The following is a 26,686-nucleotide window of genomic DNA, read 5'->3' as shown; positions in this document are numbered from 1 at the left end:
AGATCGAATATGATACTACTTTTTTTGGTCCATCTGCACTTGCATTTTATAATTTCCATTTAAAAAAAGAATCTATTTGTTTTCCAAATTTTATATACAATTTTTCTAGCTAGATCATACATAGATCTCCGTAAGGCATATAGCTAGTATTATAGTATTCAAAACTAATCTACAGATTGTCAGCAACAACAACATACTCAACGAAATATAAGTGAGGTTTGAAAGGATAAAGTATATGCTGACCTTACAGGTTGTTTTTATAAAAAACTCGGCTCAAGTGCAGTAAATTCAGGTACAGAGAATATGAAAATGGTGAATAAAATATAGCAACTAACAAGTAAACAATACTACAAAGTCTATAAAAAAAGATAATAATAATAATAACAAAATAGTGTAACGACTGAAACACAATAAACTATTAGATATCGTAAGCAAAGACTACAATACTATACTATACGGCTAGTACAACGTCAAATACCAACAATTTTTTAACAAGCTACAGATTGTCATTATTGTCCAAAATTGTTGAGCATGGAAGAAGCTGTGTTTGTTTTAAAATAATAGTAATGCAGATCTTAATTAACCCTTCTACTAAGCATTCTCAAATCTTATTAAATCTAATAATGGAAAACTATGTATATGGGCCTACATGGACATGGCAACAACCAATTATTTGTATATTTCTCTTGGAAACAGTGACATAGACTATTAGCTAAACTATAACATGAAAATACCAAAGTTGTACCTATATAGTAATAGTTTTCCTTTAACCTGCCCCTTTATGTATATTTGTTCAAGAACTACTTGTTGATCAGTCTGATATTGAGTTGGCTTTTAGTGAAAATAGCATAAACGTTAGATGATAACTATAACTCCCTTGGACTCATATTGCCTGTCACATTTCTCTTTTGCATGTATCTTGAAAAAATTAAAAATTAAAAAAAATAGGGAGAATACTCATAAAAAATACCTGAAGTTTGATCGGATTACCAGTTGAGCATACTGAATTTTGCGGGGATCTTATTACCCTCAGACTTTTTTTTTCGTATTTTAATGGCATATATTTGCCACTTGGCACATTGCGTGTTAGTCACGCGCATTGAGAGCGTGAACAGTGTTAAAAACGTTATAAAACTTTTTTTTTTTTGCCAAACAGCCCCTTAATGTTATAATTATTTAAAATTTTATATTTTTATTTATTTATTCATTCTCTTTCTTCTTTCTTCTTGATTCTTGATTCTTGAGTTTCAGTTTCTTGTTCCTCTTTGTTGCAGTCCATTTCGTTCCGTTTCAATTTCCATTCTTGAAGATTTCGTCATCGAAATTGGAAACTCAATGGAAGAAAGTTTGGGGTTTTGAGTTTAAGGAAGTTTGTTGAAGAAAGTTTTAAAAGTTTGTTGAAGAAAACTTTCAAGAAATTTGAGTTGGAATGAACTTGGAATTTGAAACTCAATGGAAGATTCAATTGAGTTGGCGTAATTTGGAAATGGAATTTGAAAACTTTTGCGGACCCGGATGAAGAAAATTAATGGAAGATTCCATTCAATTATTGAAAATTCAATGTATGTTTTTTTATACCTAAAGTCATAAACTAGAATTCAAGTGAATTCATATAAATTCAATGTGCAAGAAAATTAATGTACAAGAAATTTTTTTATTAAACTCAACGGAATTCAAAGTTTGAAACGAGAAATTGAATTTGGAAACTTGTGTGATAAAAATGGACTTGAAATTTGAAATTTACTCAATAAAATTATTTGAAATTTGATTTGTAGGATAAATTTGAGTTGTGGTATCTTTAATATGGTTGTAATGGTGAAAAAATGTTGAAAAGTGATAAAATAGAGAAGACAAAGCACGTGTACCACACTTCCCACCTAAAAAACTGGGTATACGTTCGGTGGGGGGGGGGGGGGGGGATTAATTCCACGTTAAAAAAGTTCGGGGGAATTAATTTCGATTAAAAAAGTATAGGGGTAATAGGACCCCCGCAAAGTTCAATATGCTCTACTGAAAATTTGGTTAAAGTTCAGATATTTTCGTGGTATTATCCCAAAAAATACTTGTTTCATTTCAAAATATTTGTTACTTTTACTTATATATCGAAATTCAAAGCATCAACAGTATAATGTATTCTTTCACCAAATTAATATGAGAAGAATTAGAATTTATAAGGAATTATACTAATTATTAGAAACAAATATTTTTTAACCGCAAATCTATGAGAAATGTGTGTTATAAAATATGAATTTCTCACTGAATCAACATATAGCGGGAAACAGATTTCCATTGAAATAGTACTAATTATTTCGTATATATGAAAATATTGCTAGTTTTTTTTTTCCATTGATTCAATTAAAATATTTATGTGAATAATCACTTAACTTTTTTTCTGTGGGAAATTTCAATGGGAAAATAATATTCTTTTAGTATTGTTTTTACATAAATTTTGAATATTTATATTTTAGTTTTAAAATATTATATTAATCTAATTCAGTTTAGCTACAAAGATTAATTAAATTAAATTTCAAGAAATGAAACATGACGAGTATTTAGAACGGATTGAGTATTTTTTATTTCTACTTTACTTTTATGTCTCTCCAATAAATTGAACTTTATTAAAGGACAAGACTAAGCTAATCAATATTATTTTAAAAACATTTAATATTAATGGTAAAATGAAACAAAATCTGTTAATTCCATCTTAATTTTATAAAATGACAGATAAATTTGGACATATATTTTTAATAATCTTGATAATTAATATGAAACGAAGGGAGTAGACTTCTAAATTTTGGATTTTATATACTGAATATTTGCCCAACTAATCAAATAATTTTACTTTGTTTTAGAGGGTGTCCGATATCTACAGCTTTAGGTTTTGTGTAATACAGATTTGTGTCGAGAAATTTCATTTGAGAGTAAAATATTTTTTAAGATTTTATTTTGATGACTCAAATTTAAGATCTCTAATTAAGATTGAATTAATGAATACTTATTATTTACTATCTATAATTTTTTATGGCTAATTTTAAAATGTTGCGAAGATATTTTAGTTAACAAAGTAAATAAAACTTCTTTACCCAAATGATTTTAAAACTTTTTTTTCCAATTTATTCAAGTTTAATTCATTTGGAACCTTGGAGGCTCTAACCATGGTGTACTCAAATTTCAAAAACACATAATTTCTCCTTAGAAATGATTTTTTTTATTGTAGTAAAAAAGTCGTTTAAAAAAAAAGAATTTTTCTTTCATATTCCAAGGGAAATCCTACAATTTCTACATAGCTTTGTCGTCCTTCGGGTGAGCACTCTATGATGACCTGCTCACTATGCATTAACTCGCATACCGTACAGGAAATATAAATGACATTAGATAAGCTTCCATGTAACGAACTCATGACTGAGCGATAGCTGAAGACTTAGGGCTCGTTTGGCCATGAAAATTTTTCTCTTTTTTCCAAAAAAAAATTCCGGAGTTGGAAATTATGGTGTTTGGCCATGAAAATTTGGAAAATAATCCCGAAATTTTTTTCTGAAAAGGGAAAATAGGTTTTTGGTGTTTTCACAATTTTTCAACTCCAATTCCAACTTTTATTATTATTACATAGAACCCCAATCTTTTAAATTTTTACATAAAACTCTTCTTATAATATTACTTTTTCAATATTACGTATATAGAAATTTTAAATAATAAGATAATTATAATTTCAAACTTAATGCTATCCTAATTAATATCTATCTTTTTTTCTCTCTCATCATTATTTTTCTCCCTTATTTAAGACATTATTGTACTGCTAATGATCCTAATTACTATAATATAATAATAACAATAATTTTTCTATTGTGATACGGACGTTTAAAGAATTATAGTCGTGTAATTAATAATGGATAATCATTTTCTATATTTATGGAATTAATAAAGTTGTAGCAAATTAGTTTACCACTGCCACAAATTATTCTCATTTTAATTTGATTATATATATTATATTGTGTACATTTTTATTATACTATTCAAATATAAATAGTTTATACCATATATATGCTAAAAATATAAATTGGTGATACATATTTTTCATAAAAAAAATATGTTCAATTTAACAAATTTATACCTTAAACTGCAATTGCTACCTTTATATACCATAATACTTGATATCTTTATACACAAAGTATTATATTTATACCCATAAATATATAAAGTATTATATTTATAACAGAAATATACAAAATATGTTATATATAAAGTTTATACCATGTATATATCATATACACTTATGTATAAATATACAAAGTATTAAGAAACATACTAAGCATATTTGTAACATAAATATACAAAGTATGTTATATATGAAGTTTATACCATGTATATACCATATACACACATATATAAATATACAAAGTATAAAGAAACATACTAAGCATATTTATATATTTATGGTATATGGTATATGATATAATATATCATAAATATGTAAAGTATGTTTTACATAGAAATAATTTATTCACACACAGTAAAATCTTTCATGTATAAGAAAATTAAAGAAATAAATTAGCGGCACCCTAAAATTTAATAACAACCCATCATTTTCTATTTTTTAGGAATGAAAAATAAAGAAAATAAATTAAATAAATTTCTAAAAAAATAAATTTGTTTGAAAGATAATATTTGTTACTTAAAAAATAGGAAGCAGTGATCTGTTAATATAACATCCATATTTAAACTTTTCAAATATTAGAAAACGGCTATTAATGTAAATATTACATATGTCATAATTGAAATTCATTAATTATGATCATGTATATGTAATTATTTTTATAAAAGTACCTAATTGTGTTCTTTTTCCGTTAGTAGATAAATTTTAGTTGGGTGATTTTGATAGTTTATAAAAGTTGAGACATAAAATCATATTTTAAAAAGATTTTTCAAAAGTAAAAAAAAAAAAGTTCAAAGAAAACATAATCAAACACAACTTCAATTTCAATTTCAACTTTAACTTTAAAAAATTTTAATTTTTATGGTCGAACGAGTACTTAATTTGATGCCAAATTTTCCACCGTAAAAAACTGCCTCCAGACCACTCAATCATTAATTTTTTGTTGAGCATCTTTTAACTGTTTGTCTCAAGGGCCCCTCAAGAAAACCATACTTATAGGAGGAATCTTTGTCTTCCACTTAATTGGTTGTTATATTCGGTATTCACAATCATACCTAATATTATATCTTTATAAAGAACAAAACACCTTGAAATTGAAATGAAAATCAAATTCTAACTCTTTATTGGCCCTTCCTTATATTTCTAGTCTAAGTGTTTAATCAAACAGATATTAAAAGTGTTTCTCGTTTATTACTCAACCACCATAGGCCACTAGTATCTTCTTCTTTTTCAAATCTTTCATTTTAGGGTTCGATTATACTTGAATTTATCGAGGATATGACGCTTCTGAAAATTCTGTTTTACATTATTAGAGATTACTCAAATTCAAATTTGTGATTAAGGTTAAAGAAATCCAATCATCTCACAACAATCTATATTGATAGAGGCCATTGGCTACTACCGCTAAGCTAGCATTTGGCCATGAAAATCAAAAGAAGAAACATTTTATTTGAAAATTTTTAAAGTTGAAGTTGTGTTTGACCATAATTTTTATAGTTATATTTAAAATTTAAATGTATTTTTTTTTAACAAATATAAAATATGATTTAAACATGGAATAATTTGAATGGGATTATTTATGAAAACAAAAATTTAAGATTTTTTGAAAAAAAAAAAAATTAAAAGTAAAAAAAAAGAAAAAAGTGAAAAGCGTTATGATATATATCAATTATAGTGAATGTCTATCAAGATCTATTTGATGTCTATCAGGATTTGATGTATCTATCTTTTAGTGTGAAACTAGGAGCAAATTTTTCCTATAAATAGAATGAATTCCTTCATTGTAAATGATCTCTCAAGAGAAATAACAATTACTCTCTCTATTCTCTCTACTCTTCTTCTTTATTCTTTCTTGTTTTATAACACGTTATCAGCACGACTCTGCCGTCTCAAATTTGAAGGCTAAGGTATTATTTTTTATTTATTTCCTTTTCCATATGGCTAACAATCTTATGAAGTGTGAGTTCATTGCCCTCTAAAGCTCGGGCAAGAACTATATTTCATGGATGTTGAAATCCACCTAGATGTTATGAGTCTTGGAGACACCATAAAGAATGAAAATACAATATCTAGTCAGAATCGTGCTAAGGCTATGATTTTCTTGCATCATCTTGACGAAGTTCTGAAAATTGAGTACCTTACTACTAAGGATCCACTCATATTGTGGAATAGCCTAAAAGAAAGGTTTGATCACTTAAAGATGGTCATCCTGCCAAAAGCACGATATAAGTAGATGCATCTAAGATTTCAAGACTATAAGTCCGTTCATGAGTACAATTCTGACATGTTCAGAATTTCTTCTCAATTGAAACTATGTGGAGAGATGGTCAATAATACTGATATGATGGAAAAGACGTTCTCCAATTTTCATGCCTTGAATGTGCTATTAAAGCAGCAATATCGAGAAAAAAAAAGTTTCAAGAAGTATACTGAACTGAGTTCTCATCTTCTCGTGGTTGAACAAAATAATGATTTGATGATGAAAAATTATGAGAACCGACTAACTGGATTTGCACCATTCCCTGAAGTGAATGATGTGCACGCTCACCAAGGTAGGTTTGGAAAAGGTCGCGACCCTGGTCGTGGACATGGTCGTGGTCGTGGTCATGATAACCAAGAAAGAAACCCTGTTTCGGGTGTTAATCATTCATCAAATAAAAAGAAAAAAGATGAGAAACTTGAAGCAATTACTTATTTTCGATGTGGTGGAAAAGAATATTATTCACGTGACTGTCGTGCTCTCAAGCACTTGGTTGATCTTTATCAAGCATCACTAAAGAAGAAAGAGAGAAATCTCGAGGCTAACTTTCTCTCTGAAAATAATGTTGACATCACAAGGTTGGATGTAGCAGACTTCTTTGTGCACCCTGAAGGAAAGATTGATCACTTGATTAGTGATGGTTCCGTAAATATGAAAGAATGAATGCTTTTAAATTTTTTGTATTATTGATAAGAATTAGTGAATAAAGAATCATGCAAAAGTAATTGTTTGCATGAATATTAGTTTTTGATTAGTATTGATTAAGTTCAATTATGTTATTGTAGTTTATTATTGAATTGAATTGAATTTAAATTATGCCATTATTGATTGAAAAAAAAAAAGGAAAGAAACAACGATACATGCGAGAAAATTTTATATGCGTAGAGATGCAGGGATTGAACCCCATTACCTTTTGCATGCAAACTGCAAAGCAAGCACTTTCTATATAAAATAATATTATATTCTTTAGGTAAGATAAATATAGTAATTGTGCAGTTTTACTCTTTGCTGTTTTGTTCGTCCGTTAGGTCCCACGTGATCACCAACTATTTTGTTTATCCTTCAACAATGTACAGTTTGGATAATGTTATTTGCTTAATTAATGTGACCAAGGTTAAATATAATTTGCTTAATTAATGTGTCTGATGATATAGCCTCCAACTTTAACAAAAGCATACATAGTCATTAACTTTATTTAATTGCTTAGTAAAGGGTGATTAATAATTCTTTATAGTATAAGTTTTCACTTTGTACAAAAATTTAATATATATTTTATTTGGTCTATATCATTTTATTTGAAGATATGGATAATTTTCAAAGTAAGTTGTCCAATTGTGAAGATATTTGTTTGATTGATTTTGGCACTACGCATACTATATTCAAAGACGGGAAATATTTCTCTCATCTAAACATGGGCAAGATTAACGTTACTACAATTTCTGGTAGTGCTAATTTGATTGAAGGCTTCGAAAAAGTCATTATAACCTTGCCCAAGGGAACTAAACTCATCATAAATAATGCTATGTTTTCTCCTAAGTCTTGGATAAACTTGATGAGTTTTAAAGATATCCGTGAAAATGGTTATCATATCAAGACGATTGATGAGATGAATCTTGAATATCTTAATTGCTATCACCAAGAATGTCTCTGCCAGACATGTGTTATAGAAAAGTTCCATGCTTTATATTCTGGCCTGTATTGGACAAAGATTTGTGCAATTGAGATACATTCTATAGTAAATCGAAAGTTTACTAATTCAAGTACTTTCATACTTTGGCATGATCGTCTGGGACATACTGGATCTATAATAATGAGATGAATCATAGAAAATTCAAATGAGCATCCATTAAAGAACTTGAAGGTTCTTTCGAATGGTGAATTTTCATGCAATGCTTGTTATCAAGGCAAGCTGATTGTGAGACCATCACCAACAAAAGTTGGGATTAAGTCCCCCACATTCTTAGAACGTATACATGGAGACATTTGTGGACTCATTCACCCACCTAGTGGGTCGTTTAGATATTTTATAGTTCTAATAGATGTTTCTTCTAGATGGTCTCATGTGTGCCTTTTGTCATCTTGCAACTTGACATTTACAAAATTGTTGGCATAAATAATATGATTACGAACACAGTTTTCCGATAATCAAATTTCCGATAATCAAATTAAGTCTATTTGCCTTTATAATGCTGTAGAATTTTCATCCCAAGCATTTAATGACTATTACTTATCGATTGGGATAAGAGTGGAACATCCTGTACCCCATGTTCACACTCAAAATGACGTACCCCATGCTCACACTCAAAATGACCTTGCTGATTCATTAATTAAATGCCTGCAGTTGATAGCAAAATCATTGCTTATGAAAACTAAGTTGCTCACTTCTGTTTGGGGTCATGCAATTTTGCATGCTGTAACACTTGTTCATCTTAGACCGATAAATTATCATAAATTTTCTCCATTGCAATTGATTTTGGGTCAAGAGCCTAATATATCTCATTTGAGAATTTTTAGATGCGGTGTTTATGTGCCTATAGCACCACCAAATCGCATCAAGATGTGCCCCAAAGAAGGTTAGAAATTTATGTTGGGTTTGAATCACCTTTCATTATTCACTAGCTTGAACCATTAATGGGAGATATATTCACTGCTCGATTTGCAGATTGTCAATTTGATGAGATAGTGTTCTCAAAATTAGAGGGACAAGAAAGTGACACTAAAAGAGAAATTTTGTGAAAAAATTCATCACTATCTCATCTTGATCCACGTGCTTTTATTTGTGAGCAAGAAGTACAAAAGATTATTCATCTGCAGAGAATTGCAAATCAAATGCCGGACGCATTTACAGATTTAAAAAGGATCACTAAATCTCATATTCCTACAGAGAATGTCCCAATTCAAATTGTTGTCCCTAAAAGATTATCCACTAGTGTCATAGTTAATGAATCTAAAACACACTTGAAGCGTGGTAGACCATTAGGTTCTAAGGATCGAAATCCTAGAAAAAAATGGTCAAGATGACACTACGAAAGATCCTTATATGAAAATTTAAGATTTGAGCAATGTTGATATTCCTGAAGAAATTAATAAGTCTGAGACTCAAGAAAATAAGGAAATATCCATAAATTCAAGTGATGTTGAAACTGATTTGAATCGATCTGAAATAGTAGTGGATTATGTTTTTGCATATAATGTTGTAACAAAAATCATGCAAGATAGTGAGGATCTTGAACCTCGATCTGTCAAAGAATATCAATAAAGAAATGACTGGCCAAAATAGCAAGAAACAATTCAATCCAAATTGAAATTACTTGCCAAACGTAAAGTTTTTGGACCTATAACTCAAACACCTAATGGTGTTAAGCCTGTTGACTATAGATGGGTCTTTGTGCGAAAAAAGAAATGAGAAAAATGAAATATAAAGGTATAAGGCACGTCTTGTTGCACAAGTTTTTTCATAATGGCCTGGTGTCGATTATAACGAGACATATTCACCAGTTATGGACGCAATAACATTGTGTTATCTTATTATTTTCACTGTCCATGAGAGACTTGAAATACATTTGATGGATGTGGTAACAACCTATCTATATGGATCACTTGATAATGAGATATACATGAAAATTTCCAAAAAATTTAAAATGCCAAAAATATATAGTTCAAAGCATCGGAAAATGTATTCCATTAGATTGCAAAGATCATTGTATGGTTTGAAGCAATCTGGACGCATGTGGTATAACCATCTTAGTGGATATTTATCTAAGGAAGGTTATACGAATGATGAAATTTGCCCTTGTGTTTTCATAAAGAAAACAACATCGGAGTTTGTTATGCTTACTGTCTATGTCGATGACATAAACCTTATTAAAACGCCAATAGAGATTCAAAAGGCAATTGATTACCTAAACAAAGAATTTGAGATGAAAGATCTCGGAAAGACAAAGTTATGCATTGGTTTGTAAATTGAGCATTTGACAAACGGTATCTTTGTCCATCATCTGCCTACATAGAAAAGGTGTTGAAACGATACTATATGGATGGAGCACATCCATTAAGTACTCTGATGGTTGTTCGATCACTTGATGTGAATAAAGATCCATTTCGACCTCAAGAAAAGAATGAGGGACTCCTTAGTCCTGAAATACCATATCTTAGTGCCATTGATGCACTAATGTATCTTGCAAGGCCTGATATAGCTTTTTAAGTTAATTTTTTAGCAAGGTATGGTTCTGCTCCTACTAGAAGACATTGAAATAGGATCAAACACATACTACGGTATCTACAAGGGACTATCGATATGGGCTTATTTTGTTTTAAAGATTGCAGTTTCGATCTTATTGGTTATACTGATGCTGGGTACTTATCTGACCCACATAAAGCTCAATCTCAAACAGGCTATGTATTCATATGTGCGGGTACTGCCATATCTTGGATACCAATAAAGCAGTCTATTGTAGCCACTTTATCGAATCACGCTGAGATTATAGCTATTCATAAAGCAAGCTGAGAGTGTGTGTGGTTGAGATCCATAATACATCTCATTCGAGAAAAATGTGGCTTGAAATGTGACAAAGTACCCACGATTTTATATGAAGATAATGCAGCATGCATAACACAACTTAAAGGAGGATTCATAAAAGGAGATAGAACGAAGCACATTTCGCCAAAACTCTTCTATACATATGAGCTCCAAAAGAATGGTGATATTGACGTACAACAGATTCGTTCAAGTGACAATGTGGCTAATTTATTCACCAAGTCTCTTCCAACTACAACTTTCAAGAAAACAGTTCACAAGATCGGAATGCAAAGGTTCAAGGATGTTCTTATTAGGGGGAGTTAATACGCGTTGTACTCTTTTTTTCTTATGAGGTTTTGTCCCACTGGGTTTTACTGTTAAGGTTTTTAACGAGGCAACCTATATGTGTATTGTTAACAATTAAAGAGGGAGTGTTATGATATATATCAATTATAGTGAATGTCTATCCAAATCTATCAAGATCTATTTGATGTCTATCAGGATTTGATGTATCTGTCTTTTAGTGTGAAACTGGGAGCAAATTTCTCCTATAAATAGAAGGGCTTCCTTCATTGTAAATGATCTCTCAAGAGAAATAACAATTATTCTCTCTATTCCCTCTACTTTTCTTCTTTATTCTTTCTTGTTTTATAACAAAAAAAAGGTTTTGGTTGTTTTTCAAATTTCAAATACAACTTGATTTTCATAGCTAGGTTTTTTTTTTCCAAATAAAGTAAAATAATTTTTCAAAAAAACGAATTCTTAATCTCCACTAGTCGTTATTAATTTATTGTATAATAATACTATAAATACAAAAAGAAATTAAAAGAAAAACTATGCTCCCTTAGAGGAGTAATATTTTTAGTGTTTGGCTATTAAGAGAATTTTTATTTTTAACCTATAAACTTGCCATATAAACAAATAAACTTAATTATGAAGGAAAATCATTAATTTTGTTATAAATATATTTACATTATAGTGAATGTGATTTAATAAGATCTAGTTGATATCTATTAGGATTTGAAGTATCTGTCTTTTAGTCAGACACTAGGAGTATTTTTTTCTATAAATAGAGGGGTTTTATTCAGTGTATTCTCAATCAAGATGATCTCTCATCCTCTAGAGCAATAAAGAACTCCCCCTTCTTTCTCTGTTTATTCTTGTTGTTCCTTATTTATATTTCATAACAAATTTGAATGTATAGAGTTTTTTTTTTAATCTTACCTATTTGTATAAATTTAACAATTTTATTTATTTTCAAATACCAAATACTAATTGAAGTTGCTGGAACAATTGAAGTCACCTCTCACATCAATCGTAGTTGCAATAAATAGCCACTTATTGAACTTGAGGACCAAAACACACAAAAATATAATTTAAATTAATCATACACTATGGTTCCTTAATTAATAAAAAGACCCAAAAAATTAAAAATAGAAAGGCTAATTTGACAGTTAATAGTCAGTGTCTTTAAAATTTTATAATGAGTAGTTCTTTAACTTATGTCTTATTGTGTGTCAAATATTAAGCGAATTAGATTATAATGCATTCGTCGATTCAACTTATTTTAATCGTACAAACTCGATTCAATTAATCCTTTTATAGTTGATATTCAAGCTAGGAGTTTCAATTTTGTTCCCCAAGTAATAAATGCTCCCCAGTATGTTTGAATGACATGATTGACAAGATCCAATAACGAATGTTCAATGCATCTTAAATAATTCATTTGGATCCAATCAAATTGTGGAGGGAGCCATGCGATAATCAATAAAGTTATTGTCATATGATCTGAAAATCACGAGTTTAAGTCGTGAAAATGGTCTCTTGAAGAAGTTCAAGGTAAGAATAGTGCACAATAAACCCTTTGTGGTTCGACCCTTTTCCGAATCTTGTGCATAGCGAAAGTTTTAGCACTCTGGATTGTCTCCGTCCAATCGAAATATGAACAAATACATCATAACTCATTTTTTTCTCCGAATATTATAACTCATTCATTAAGCTCATCTTGTCCCCTTTTAAATTTAACTCGATTTGTTTGGTATATAATTTAATTATTTGGTATCACACAATTCAATAGTCAATATCAAAAAGGTTTAATCAACTTATTCTACTTCCCTCTTTTTTGTTCTTTTTCTGTTTCTATTTGCTTAGTTGTCAATAATTTAGTGGATTCCATGAGTTAACATCAAGGATAGTTTTATAGGAAACCTAAAGAAAGTTCATATACCAATACCAATCAAGTTTCCTTTACAAAAGCAAACAATTAAATTCCAGCTACAAATTTAAATTTTAGAAGAGAAATATATATACTCAATATATTCAATTATGTTCGACGTAATAATGAGTATCACACGATTGCTTTTGTAGGTAGCCCTGTTAACCTGATGTTCGATATTTATTTTAGGGTGTCCGTGAATTCAAATTATGACACATAACTAAGATCCATTAAGGCAAATATATAAGAAATTATATATTTAACATTAGAAAGTAGTACTATAGCCAAAATGGATTCGAAGTTTTTTTTTAAAAAATATTGATGAGTTTAATTTATATATATTTAAGTGTCGAAAATACTGAAATCAGTTGAACCCTTTAAGCTGCATCCACACGCTCTCGTTGCAACAAGATACTGTCATGTTATTATACCTTAGTTTTAATTTGCACTAAAAATAAAGAAAGAAATAAGATTCGATTTACTTTAAATTGGCTCTACCTAAATAGTATATAATTAGACCTTTGGATGAGCCAATGGTTGTAATATGCTTTCAGTAATTTAATTAATACGATTAAAGATTATTCTTGGAGCCACTGTCTGCAATAACGCCAATCTTGACAGTCCAAAATGCTAGAACCTGCAAATCTTGAATATAAATATACAATTAAATTTCTCCATAATAATATTGTTTATATTATGATATTTTTTGGTTGTTAATTATAACAAAATGTTGCTATACAGTTATAGAGAATATGTAACATAGCATAACGTAACATGAATGATCGGTTCTACCGGAAATATAATTTTTTTAGCGAAATATTATTATAGAGGATGACTGTTATAGAAAGATTTGACCATATAAGCCAACTTCTTTTACTTATAATTATTTAATTTCATTTATTTATTTAGTAGTTGCAAGATTATAAGATATTTGATTTCATCAGATTTTTAACTTCTACCAGCTTCAAAGATTAGTGCATCAGGCGGCTATGTACTGCCATAAAATTTCCAACAAATAAAATGTTGGAGTTATTTAAATCATTCATATCTAGTCTGAATAGGCTTGATATTAAGAAAGAATTTATTCGCGAAAGTTGGCTAGAGATTTCTTGTAAAAATATTAGCCGAGTTTATAACGAGAATATCTTCATGGTTGAATCAATTTTAATTCTATGTATCATACTCATTATACACATAATTAAAGGGAGAAGTAGTAATGATATGAAAAAATTATGTGTGATTTTATAATGTAGATTTTTTCAATTGAATGACGATCGTAACATATGTTATTCCCTGTGATGAAAAAAAATCTATGATTTGCATTTTCTGACTAAAAATATCTTGTAATATCATGCAAATGTGTTGCTTTGCAATTGCATATATTCTTATCAGTTACCAACTTTCCATCAAAGCTTCTATGGTGTCCGACAACTAAAAAAAATCAACACTTTAATTAAATCATAATATAACACGCGAAAGTGATACGTATATAAAATATTCTTGAAAAAATACGTACCGTTAAACTCTGCATGATTATTATACATATTATAGAAGACTTTAGCTAGTGGAATTAGTGGAAGAAGATTTATACAACTATAGTTCTTGTTTGTCAATTTTCAATAACAATAACAATATATTTAGTGTAATTTCACAAAATAAAATATAAAAAAAGTAGAGTATATGTAGATCTCATTTTTATCTTATAAAAGGTGAGGTAGAGAGGTTATTGAGACACTGTTTCCAAAAAATCCTCTACTTATTTATCAATTTTCTAAAGAATTTATTTATTTATTTTTAAAAAAAGAAAGATGATTGAAAATTTAGTCGTGTCTCTTTATTAATGTCTAAAAAAAAAAGGTGAGTGCTTTTTTCTCAAAACATAAAATGAATGTGACATAAGAAAAGACTAGAAATATTAAAGATAATTACGTAATTCGATAAGCTTCGGATGGTTTTTGACATGATATATATAGTCAATTTCATTCACTAATTAAGCAACGGTTCATATATACTTAGGAGTTGATTTCATAGTAATTACTCAATTAATAGTTATTATTCTCTTCGTTTATTTTTACTTGTTAATTTTCACTTCATGAGAATCAATTTGACTAATCTTTGAAGATAGATTGAATTGATTTAATTTGATATTTTATTAGATTTAGATGTTCGAAAACTATATGAAAATACAAATAAGTTGCAATTCTTCTTGTATTAATAAGATGCAAAATGCTATATCTTAAAATGATGATCAAAGTTTATATAGTTTGACTTTAAAAAAGCAAAACTGACAAGTAAAAATGAATATAAGGAGTTTTTTAGAAAGTCATTTCTTTGTTGAAAAAAAATTAAATCAGAAAAAATAATAACTTTCTGAAATAATAATTATTGATTGAGTGACCGTATGAGAAATCAAACCCTTCGTATACTCCTAAAATAGACAAAAAAAAATTTTCAAATAATCCTAATAAGTAATAATGTAGCTTATATGATCATAATTTTAGTATTGATGTGTTAGACAGCCAAATTAATAGAGCAAATGTGCAACTTGTTTTTTGTTTGTAAAATTACACATTTATATTCTTAAACAAATTTCTCTAGTTATGACTTTTAGAGTATAAAATGTGACTAAAGTTATTTCGATGCGTGAAGTAATAAAGAAAATATTTAGAATAAGAAAAAATGTATTTGTGTATATTATATGAAAAAAATTGAGATTGTGAGACGTGGTACATGGTGCAATTCATGTTATTCTCGTTTAATTTTAGGTGTAATATCCGAACAAATTCAAAAAAAATTGTGATAAAGTCATAAAGCTCGAGAAACACACCTCAAAGTAATACTATGCATATAAAAAGTAAGGTCAAATCCATCGGTGGTCCCCTAAACTTGACACGAACTTTTACTTAGGCACCTCAAGTGAACGTTATTCACTTTTAACACCCAAGTGACCACAAAGTGTGTCACTTTGACACCTTTTGCTGAATCAGCAAAGAGAGTGTGTTGCACTCGCTGCCAGGCACGTTTTAGGGTATATAACATATAAATGAACCAATTATAAAAGGACATTTGGCATTTTATAAAAATAATTTTTATATATTTAATTTAAAATAAAAAAAGAATTAATAACTCCACCCCACCCTTATATCATCTTCCTAACCACCCCACCCTACCCCATATCATCTTCCTCAGTCCACCCCACCCCCAAATCGTTGCTGCCACCTCCACCCAAAATCGTCTTCTCCCACCCTCCCCCATCCCCATCCATTAATTTTCCATCATTTTTTTACCTTAATACAATTGATTTTTAATAATTTGGAAGAATGCAAGTTGGTGCAGATTGTAGATTTCTTCTTCTTCTCTTTCTTCTTCTTCTCTTTTTTAACCATTAATTTTCCACCATTTTCTTTCTTTTCTTAACACATCTGTATCCCTTCATTTTCTTGTCTGATTTTTGAGAAAATGGCAAAAATGGTCCATATGTTGGACTTTGATGAGATTATCATGATGTTTTTAAGAAAATGACAAAAATAATTTTCGTCGATGGAACAACGGTGTTTGCTGTTGTTGGCTTGGTGAATTTGTGCTATATGTTTTGAATTTGTGGAGAAGTGAATTTGTTGTTGGCAAAAATTGTTGTTGAGAAGTGAAATTGTCTTGGCAGAGGTGCGGTTGTTGGCTTGGTTGGCGGTTGGTGGGAATGGAGAAGATGACTTTGGGGTTTGGGGAGTGGGGGTCGGGGTGGGGGAGGGCAAATGGAGAAGATGACGGGAGGGGGGTGCTGCCATGCAGAGAAGATGACTTGGGGGTAGGTGCTGGGGGATGGGTGGTGATGAAGAAGATGACTTTGGAGTTTGGAGATGGTGGGGTGGAGGTTAGGTTGATAATTTTATAATTATTTTTTAAAATGTCACGTGTCAGTAATTAATTGGTTCCTTTAATTTAATTGTGTGTATATATATTAATAAGTTGGATAATTATTAATAATCATGTATTTTGACCTTTTTAAAAAAAAAAATTAATTGTGAATATAATTAATGATGTGGCAATTTAAATGAGTTGGCATAAATCAATTGATCGTTTTGTCCATGTTGGCAGCGAGTGCAACACACTCTCTTTACTGATTCAACAAAAGTATCAGGCTACTTTAGGTGTTAAAGTGAACAACGTTCATTTGAGGTGCCTAAGTGAAAGTTCGTGCCAAATTTAGAGGCCCACCGATGAATTTGGCCAAAAAATAGTATTATGTATAAGTCATAATCTACTTTCTAGAAATATAGATAAATTTTTGAACATTTTTAGCAAAAAAATTAGCTTCCCACCACTGGTTTTTGACCTTTTTGTTGTAAGATTTCCACTACATTCAGATGAATGAAACTAGGTTTGCAACTTTGCTAGGTCATGCAATGATCACTTAAGCCATAGCCAATATTTTATTTTAGTTATTTGATATTTGCGTTGGAGTGACAAACATTTGAATGCACGTCATTTAAGATTTTTCTTCCTTTTCAAAGCTCAAATTTAAATTTTTTAACTAAAGATAAAAGAAAACTTTTCCATCAAATCACAAATTTCTATTTATGACAGTCAATATAATATCATTCGAATTAGAAACTAAAAATCATCATTGTCAAAAGTGAAGATGATCGGTAACCACTATTAAATAGTATAGATCTTTTTAACTCTTCAACTAATTAGTACTCTTCAATCTCTTATAATGAAATATCAGTTGGATAGTTGAGATCTTTCCACCCTTAATTATTTATTGGGAGAACATCCTTCAAAAATGGGTCATATATACAAGATATAAATATGAATTTAGTCAGATTCTAATATAAATATCAGACGTCGATAGAAAATCAAAAGAAAAATCTCATAATAAAACCAATAATGTAAATATTTAACGCTATGCCTACGCGTGAGTAACATTCCAACTTTGTTTTTCTTGGAACATTGACGTGAATTATAGTTAAACTATAACAAGTAAATTAATTAATTAATTCTTGTTATTATAAAATAATTTAGTAATTTTTAGCTACCTCATCATATATTTCTACCAAATATAAACTAACAAGTCCAACAACTATTAGGTCGAAATAGACGTACATCCCAATATATTATATTGTCTTTTACTGATAACAACATTAAAACATTCTATATATTACTACTATTAGAGGTTATTGGGATACTTAAATGGTGTTTGTCCTTTAATCGCTTGGTTCTTAATGTCTTTCCCTTTCAATTTTCTTGAATTTGTTAATTAATACTTGATCAACAAATAATTTTATTCCCATGTCAAAGTAGTATTAGATAATAATAGTTTTTTGTCCAATGTCCAAATTTTAACAGTTGATTACGTTGAGTGATATATGTATAAATTCAGATCAACGGGTATCACAGTTTATGAATTCAATCCTATTTAACCTGTCAATGTTTTGGGTTGGAATGACCCATCATCATGTTGTCATATGATCAGGAGGTCATATGTTCAAGCCGTGAAAACAGTTGTTTTGGATTGGAATCACTCGTCATGTTGTCATATGATCACAAGTTCATAGGTTCAACCCATGGGAACAGACGTTTGCAGAAATATAAGGTGAGATTGCGTATAGTAGACTCTTATGATCCGATCCTTCCTCGAATTTCATAAATAGCGTAAGCTTTATTGCACCGTCCGATCCTTTTAATAAGCTATATCGGTTAGGAGTAATTATGTCTTTGTCACCACTTGGTTGATATATTCACCAATAATACCTAACACAATGTATCTTTTGGGGGGGAATATTGGCAATGACATTGACATGAAAAATCTAATACTGTCTCTTTATTGGCCTAATTAATGGTCCCACCACTTCCATGAAATACTTTTCTTTTTAGTTCCTTTTTTTTTTTTTTTTTTTTAATTTCAAGAAAGTAACCTTCAATTTCCAATAAAACTTGTTTTAGTTGTCCAGTGGGGGCAACTTCTAAGAAAGAGTATTCAAAATTTAAATTTCATGATTTTAATTTGAAGATATAATGTTAAATGTAAGTAATTAAGTTTTGAGTTTAATTATTATACATAATTAATAATATTTTTTAAAATGTGAATATAAATTCAAATAATTATTCAATTCTATCGAACTCTAACATGTTATATACTTACTATTTTTGTATTTCAATCTGCCGATCATTATTTATTAAGTATAATGAAACCACACATCCAATTAAAAAACTAATTCAATTCCTAAAGTACAAGTGAATTAAATAGCTTTTTTTTTTTTTGGTAAACAATAGCTTTAGTGTTGGCTCCATGGAACCAATCTTTTATTGTCCTTTTAGTTAGTACTTATTGTATATGAAGGAATCTTTTCGTGTGGTGTTCGACAATTGCATTAGAGTTCAAGTATTCGATTAAATTCAATTTCACACTGAAAAATCCCACATTAAGGGTAAAACTCTCCCTAATAGAGTCCACAGGCGACTCTGAGGGGGTTCCACCACAACCTTCTTGGTAGGAATGACTTTAATTAGTTAACAATGAATATTAATTTTTCAAACACATTTTATTTTACAATTGTTTTTTAGCAATTCCATTTGTTTACGTTTGAACTTGCTGGAATAAATGAAGTTGCCTCTCTCATCAATTATATGTGCTATGTATAACTACAACCTCTTACACACTTGAGGACCAAAATACCTCTTATAAACTGCATGTCTGGTTGCGAAACATAAATAATAATTAAAAAAAGACATACTTCCTATAGTACTTGTGAAATTCCAACCACACAATATTAATAATTAAATATGATAGCTACGAAACATATACTCCGTTGAGACATTTTTATAAAAAAATTGTTGGTTAATTTTTGTATCAGCAACGGAGACAATGACAATTGAGAACTAATTCAAAAATATAATTATGACGAGGGGAGAGGGGCAAACAAAGATAATTTATACGGTTAATTTCGTCATCTTAAAAATTATGGATTTCTAAATCTAGTAATGGAAAATGATTTTGCTTTAATTACATTCATCTATTGAATGAGAGTAAGTGATATCGGAATTAGTTCGAGATTGTTATCTCACCTTCAATATAGGATAGAAATAATATTACTATCCCGGATAACTAACCACAAGATAAGTTATTTCGTAATTTTATCTCAACCAAACATGAGATAAACTCGTTCTAAAAATAATCCCAGTTATTCCTTATTGCTCATACCAAATGAGACCATACTAAATCCTAATTCTATGTTCGTTAATCCCATATCTATCACTTAATCAAGCCTTTAACTGCCTCTATATCTTTGAACCGCCTTGCTTTCTGATCAACATTTTATATAACATATATTTTTTTTTTTTTTGCTTTCAATTAAGCAATTAAACTTTCAAATGGTGTGTGTACATCATCTTGAACCTTTGTTACCTCAATCTTTTATTTTAACCCATCTAATAATTAACACTATAAGGCTATCCTTTATAATGTCTAGATGAATTTGCACGCACCTAAATTAATTTTATAACATATATACATGCTACCTCCTAATTTTGAAGAAAATATTTTTCTTCTTACCAAACACACTCATATTCTATTTTTTTTCTACTTTCTTACTTTTTGCCCAATTGTAAACAACTTAGCATAGTCCAAGAGTTAACATCTAGGTAGTTTCATAGAAACCTCAAATGACCAACCAAAAGAAAAACAAAACACCAATTGATTATTGACTTCCTCAACACAAGCTAGCAAACAATTAATATCCAGCTACAAAAAGTAGAAGAGTAAACCAAGTAGCACACCTTTTAATTAATTAATTCTTAAAAAGTTTAACCATGCTTGCTTGTTGTATCATTAATTTCTACTTTGAGTATTGTAGAATTATTCGATTATAACTATGATCTTTCCTACTTCTTTCTTTCCCTTCCCTTTATTGACTTACACACTTTTGGAGAATTTTAATTGCTCAGTTGATTGACTATTTAAATTTTTATCTTATCAGTGAGTGTTTGATTTCACAACCTTGTAACGTCTCTCCATTTTTCCTTCTCCCGTCTCAATTTTTTTAAAATGAAAAAAACAAGTTAGAATCGGTTGGTTTATATAAATTTGTTTTACTTAAGCTCATATTATATTATCATCATAATAAATAAAATAAAATGAAATTATAAAATACGTTAAACACATATAAAAATAGTACTGTACTAGTTAACAAGAAAAGAAAAGTAATTAGTACTCCACTTCTGTATGCTTTGACTTGGCTCCCACATAGTTGGACCCGTGAGAATTGTCCCTTTTGGAGTTTTGGTACATGCATGTCCTTTTTTTCTTTTGAAAAAAATTTTCTTTCTTCTTTTTTTTTTTTGTTTTTGCAAATTAAAGTATTGTGAAAATATTCCATGTCATCATTTAATAAAAATTATGTGGACGCTAGAATACAATTTCTTAATTATAAAGGTTGTATTTGAATAATTTTTATGAATGTGAATCCAATTTAAATAGTAGCCTATAAATGAAAAGAAAAATTGTTTGTGTAAATTAGACGTATTTTCAACAATTAAGGCACATGAATGTGCTACAAGTTGCTGGCTTCGGTAGAACCAAGTGTCCATAGTCTACAAAAAAATACCAAAAAATTGCAATAGCAGACAGAAATTAGATACACCCAGACGAATAGTTAATATAGGACCACCTGAAGAGACCTTCATCACTTGAGTCTTTTTCGGGTGGGCAGATGGTTAAATAGAAAATATAATTTTTTTCGAGTTGAATTTTCTAGGCTTGGAGAGAGAATTTTTTTAGCTAATGCATGCACAGCGCGAAAAAAAAAAAAAAAGGAAGAAGAGGCAAAAATATATTGAGAATCGAACTTATACATTGTATAATATGATTATACAAGATTATTTGTTATGTTAAAGGGTATAATAAGAAATTAACGTTAATAAAGAGTTTTAGTTGATAATTGACGAATGACTAAACAAGAGATATCCCCTTTTTAAAGAAAAATCCAAAGAAAGAGACCCCACTAAATACATGATAATTAGACAGGTACACTTGATAGCTTACGTTGGTTTTCGTAAGAACAAAACTATTCTTATGGCTTCTTTTAGCACAGTATACTTCTACTTCTACTACAGCTCGTGGACAACATGTTTGCTTAAGATGTTTTACCCATAATTTTATTATATTATTTTTAATTAATTATTATAAATTATTTATATATTTTAAAATTAATATTATTTAATTAAAATAAATAAATTAAATATTTATGACATGTCTGCTTCAATCAAAATTTTACTATATTACTCTTAATTAATTATTATAAATTATTTACTTATTAAAAATTTTAAAATAGTTAATAAAAAATTTAAGAGAGACATTTATGACATGACAGTTTCAGTCGTAATTTTACTATTCACTCATAATTAATTATTATATACGCCATTTAAATATTAAAAAATTAATAATATTTAATAAAAAAATAAAATAGATATAAAATAATAAGTACCACTTAAAAAAAAATTCACGAGTATTTGTTATAATAATTTTATTATGTCACTTCTAATTAATAGAATAGAAGAAAAAAATTATAAATCACAATAATTAAAAACTTAAATTATTTAAAAAATATAATTGACTATCAATGCTATAAAAGTTTGAACAACTTAAAATATTGTTATACAAATTTTATCAATCTAAATATAATAATATATATCTAACTTAGAATTTATCAATCAAATGAATGGAGGTTTTAATTCAAAGATAGAATTATACATGTCGTAAAATTTTTAAGAATCAACATTGGACCGAGCGTAGCACGGCATAGGCTCACTAGTATATTAAGAGAGGTAGAATTTGAAATTTATGATCAGTTCGGCCAAATTTTACTTCTTTTTTTTTTAAGTTATAGTGAACTAAATTAATAATTTGTTCATATTCAATGAATTTATTGAGACGGATAGAATTAAAGAGTTTGATGTAAAGTTAATATTAAGGCATAAATCATAATACATAAACGTGTTCCTTTAGCTTGGTTTTAACATTTATCTATGCCCTCTAACTTTAAGTGTGCACAAGTAGACACTTAAACTTGTATCAAGTTGAACAAGTGTCGTGCGTCCTATGTGGTGTCCTACATGGCTAATTCATGTCCTATATATATGGAGTCCTGCATGTATTATGTCACATAAGACGCGTGTGTCTATTTGTTCAACTTTACAAATTTAAAGTTGGAGGTCATAGATGTGAGTTGAAGCCAAGTTAAAAATCATGTTTATGTATTAGGGTGAAAATCATCTTCCCTCCCCAACTTTTTCTTAAAAATGAAGCTCTCCCCTCAACTTTGAACAATAGTCATACTTCCTCCTTTTATCTTAAGTGAATTCTTAAAATGCACATTCTACCGTCTCATCCTCAACTTTTTTCTTCTTTTCCTTTTTTACTTCCTTACAATAATCATATTTTTATTTTTTTTAAATTCATGAAACAAATTTTTTCATAAAATATGAACATTATCTTCTGGACGAAAAAATGAAAAATACTAATTAAGTATTTAAGCTAATGATGATCTATAATGAAATAAATTAGCATAATAAGAAAATTAGTTTTATTAATAATAATCAAAACTCTAATATATATTTTACAAGTGAAAATGAAAAGTACTATAAATTTAATAAATATATTTCAATGCAGAAGATACAAAATAATTAATAAAAATTAAGTCAGATTTTAAAAGATTATATTTATTTAGATTTTAAATTATAATTTATGTAATACTCTGTTAGTGACAATCACAATTATTTATAAAGGCAACACATAACACTCGTTTCAAAAATAAATAAATAAATAAATAAATAAAAATAATACTCGTTTCTTATCACTTGCCATTTATACTAAAAATAGTTGTTTTAATTTACTTGTTTAATTTATGAAATCAAGAAAATTGTATTATTTTATTTTCTTTTTACCCTTAGTATTAAATACTTCACCAGTCCCATTTTATATGTCGCCTTTTGATCGTACACGGAGTTTAAGAAATAAATGAAGACTTTGTAAAGTTTAGAATATTGCGAATTTTAAAGTCATTTTAATTTTTACATTTTAGTTGTCCTTTCTTATTAAGTGGCTGAGACCTAGTAAGGATAAAATAAGGATGATGACGTTAAATAGTTGTCAAATAAGGAAAGATGACATTCTTTTTTGAATGTACCAAAAAGAAAATGACGACACATAAAATGGACGGAGGGAGTAACTACATTAAGTTATAGTATAGACAAATTTAAAGTTTCAGAAGATTATTAATAAGGTTACTTCAATAAAATAGTACACCTCTTAATAAAATTTCTTAATAATTGTGTCAAGTCAACAAAAGTCAAGTAATATGAAAGGGGTGTAGTAAGAGAGTGGTGAAACACAAAAAATATATGCACATGCATGTACATGGTTTGTTGGGAACAAGTTCCCGGAAATAGTTATTTCGGAATAAATTGTACTGCATGTATATGTGATAACTTATCCCATCACCTTGGTATAAATGGTGGGATAAATAATTTTGAAACTAACTAATATCTCTAACCAAGTGCAGGATAAAATAATCTTGAATTTTATCCTCAAATTATTATACTTTATACCTCACACCAAACGACTCTTTAATACATGTAATATTGCAATAACGATCTTAAAAAATAACATTAATTTTGTGACAAATTCATAAAAAGTATTATTTTACTTATAATGTTAATAAATTTAAATAAAATGCTATAAATACTTAGGTTAAACAATTTATATTATATATATATATATATATATATTATAAAGGGGTATTACATAAATATAGGATTAAAATTACATGGGTAAAATAGACATTGCGTAGGATAAATGGAGAATTATGAATATTTTTTAAAATTGAGGGAAAAGTTGATTTTTAAAGTAAAGTTGAAGGGTGAAAATGATTTTCACCTTTATGTATTATGACTAATATTAATGAATTTGGCCGAACTTAAAACCTTTGTACTCTAGGGATGCATTTGTTTTTTTAAAGATTCAGATGTCTGAATCTGAATGCACATCTAAATAATTAAGATATTGTTTCTAGATCTGAAAACTGAATGATTAAAACTGTTCGTTTTTCAACATCTGAATGTGTAAAAAAAAATTATTTGTATATATAATAAAATAAAACATACAATTCAAAAAAATAATAATTATATATAATAAAAGTATGTAATTTAATACAACAAAATTATTATTTGATTGAGAAAAAATATTTATGTTTGTTAGTGATAGTGTGGTGGTTGTGGTGACAATGATTGATGTTAGTGATAAATAATGTTGGTGGTGATAGTTGTGATGGCTGGTATTGTAGTAACTGTTATGATGGTAGCGATTGATGGTGATGGTGGTGGTTGTGATGTCACGTTGATTGATATTAATAGTTTGACTTGTTGATTCATGTGTTGGCTGAAACATGAATGTATGATGTTTGATGATGTGTTGGTGGTAGTTGGAGATGTTGTTTGTTGGGATGGTGCAGATGGTTGTTAGTAGAGATAAATTGTAGCGATGATAGTGGTTGAAGTGATGGTAGAGATGGCGTTACTAGTGATAATGATGGTGGCAGCCGAAGAATGTGTGGATGTTGTGATGTATTAGTGATAGTGGTGGTTCTAGTTGTGATGGATTAGTTGATCGGTAGTAGGGATTGACCGGTAGTAATTGATGATGGTGGTGCTGTCGATGGTGGTGGTGACGGTGAATATAATAGAATAATAGAGATAGTAGGAGTGGTAGCAGTTTACAATAGTAGTTGGTAGTAATATTTGTTGTTGATGGTGGTTGTGATGCTAGATGTAGTTGGTGGTGGTGGGTGATGGTTGACAATGGTAGCGGTGTCAGAGGTGGTTAGTGGTGGTGACTGCTGATTATGAGTAAAGTGATGAGTATTATCAAACACCAGAATATCTTTTCAGACTATTAAGACTTGATTCTAAATCTGAATGATTAAGACCTATTCAGATTACTAAAAGTTAAAATCTTAATAAAAAACAAATACACTTAATGGTTTGAATTCTGAACCATTCAGATTCAGACCTCCTTTAGGTGCAAATACATCAAGAAATCACTTTTTCCATTAAAATTTTTCGATCATACTTTGATTGAATTAGTGAGAAATAAAAAGGTAATAGTGTTCTCATTAAAAAAAATTAGAACACTTCCAATATTTTAGTGGGTACATGTTTTTCCTAATGCGAGAAAATAAGGCGGGAAATAATTTACTAAAGTAATTTCTTAACTGGTGTGATATATCAACAAGAATCAAATAAAATGCAACGTATAAAGTAAACAAGAATATGCATGGACAAAATATAAATATGCAATGCATCTTGACTCACGTATAAGATAAAAGCTATAACACCATTGTTAGCATACTTGTTATTTATTGGGAATACTTTTAATGACATCCAGCAATATCACATAAAAACAAAAAGGCGGATATGTGTAGCCAAAAATATATATTGATGTGTAGTCAAAAATATATATTGACTTAGTTAATCAAACACGTCTTA

This window comes from Capsicum annuum, chromosome 3 (genome assembly GCF_002878395.1).
Source record: "Capsicum annuum cultivar UCD-10X-F1 chromosome 3, UCD10Xv1.1, whole genome shotgun sequence".
Lineage (NCBI taxonomy): Eukaryota > Viridiplantae > Streptophyta > Magnoliopsida > Solanales > Solanaceae > Capsicum > Capsicum annuum.
Note: the sequence above shows the minus strand (reverse complement) of the source record.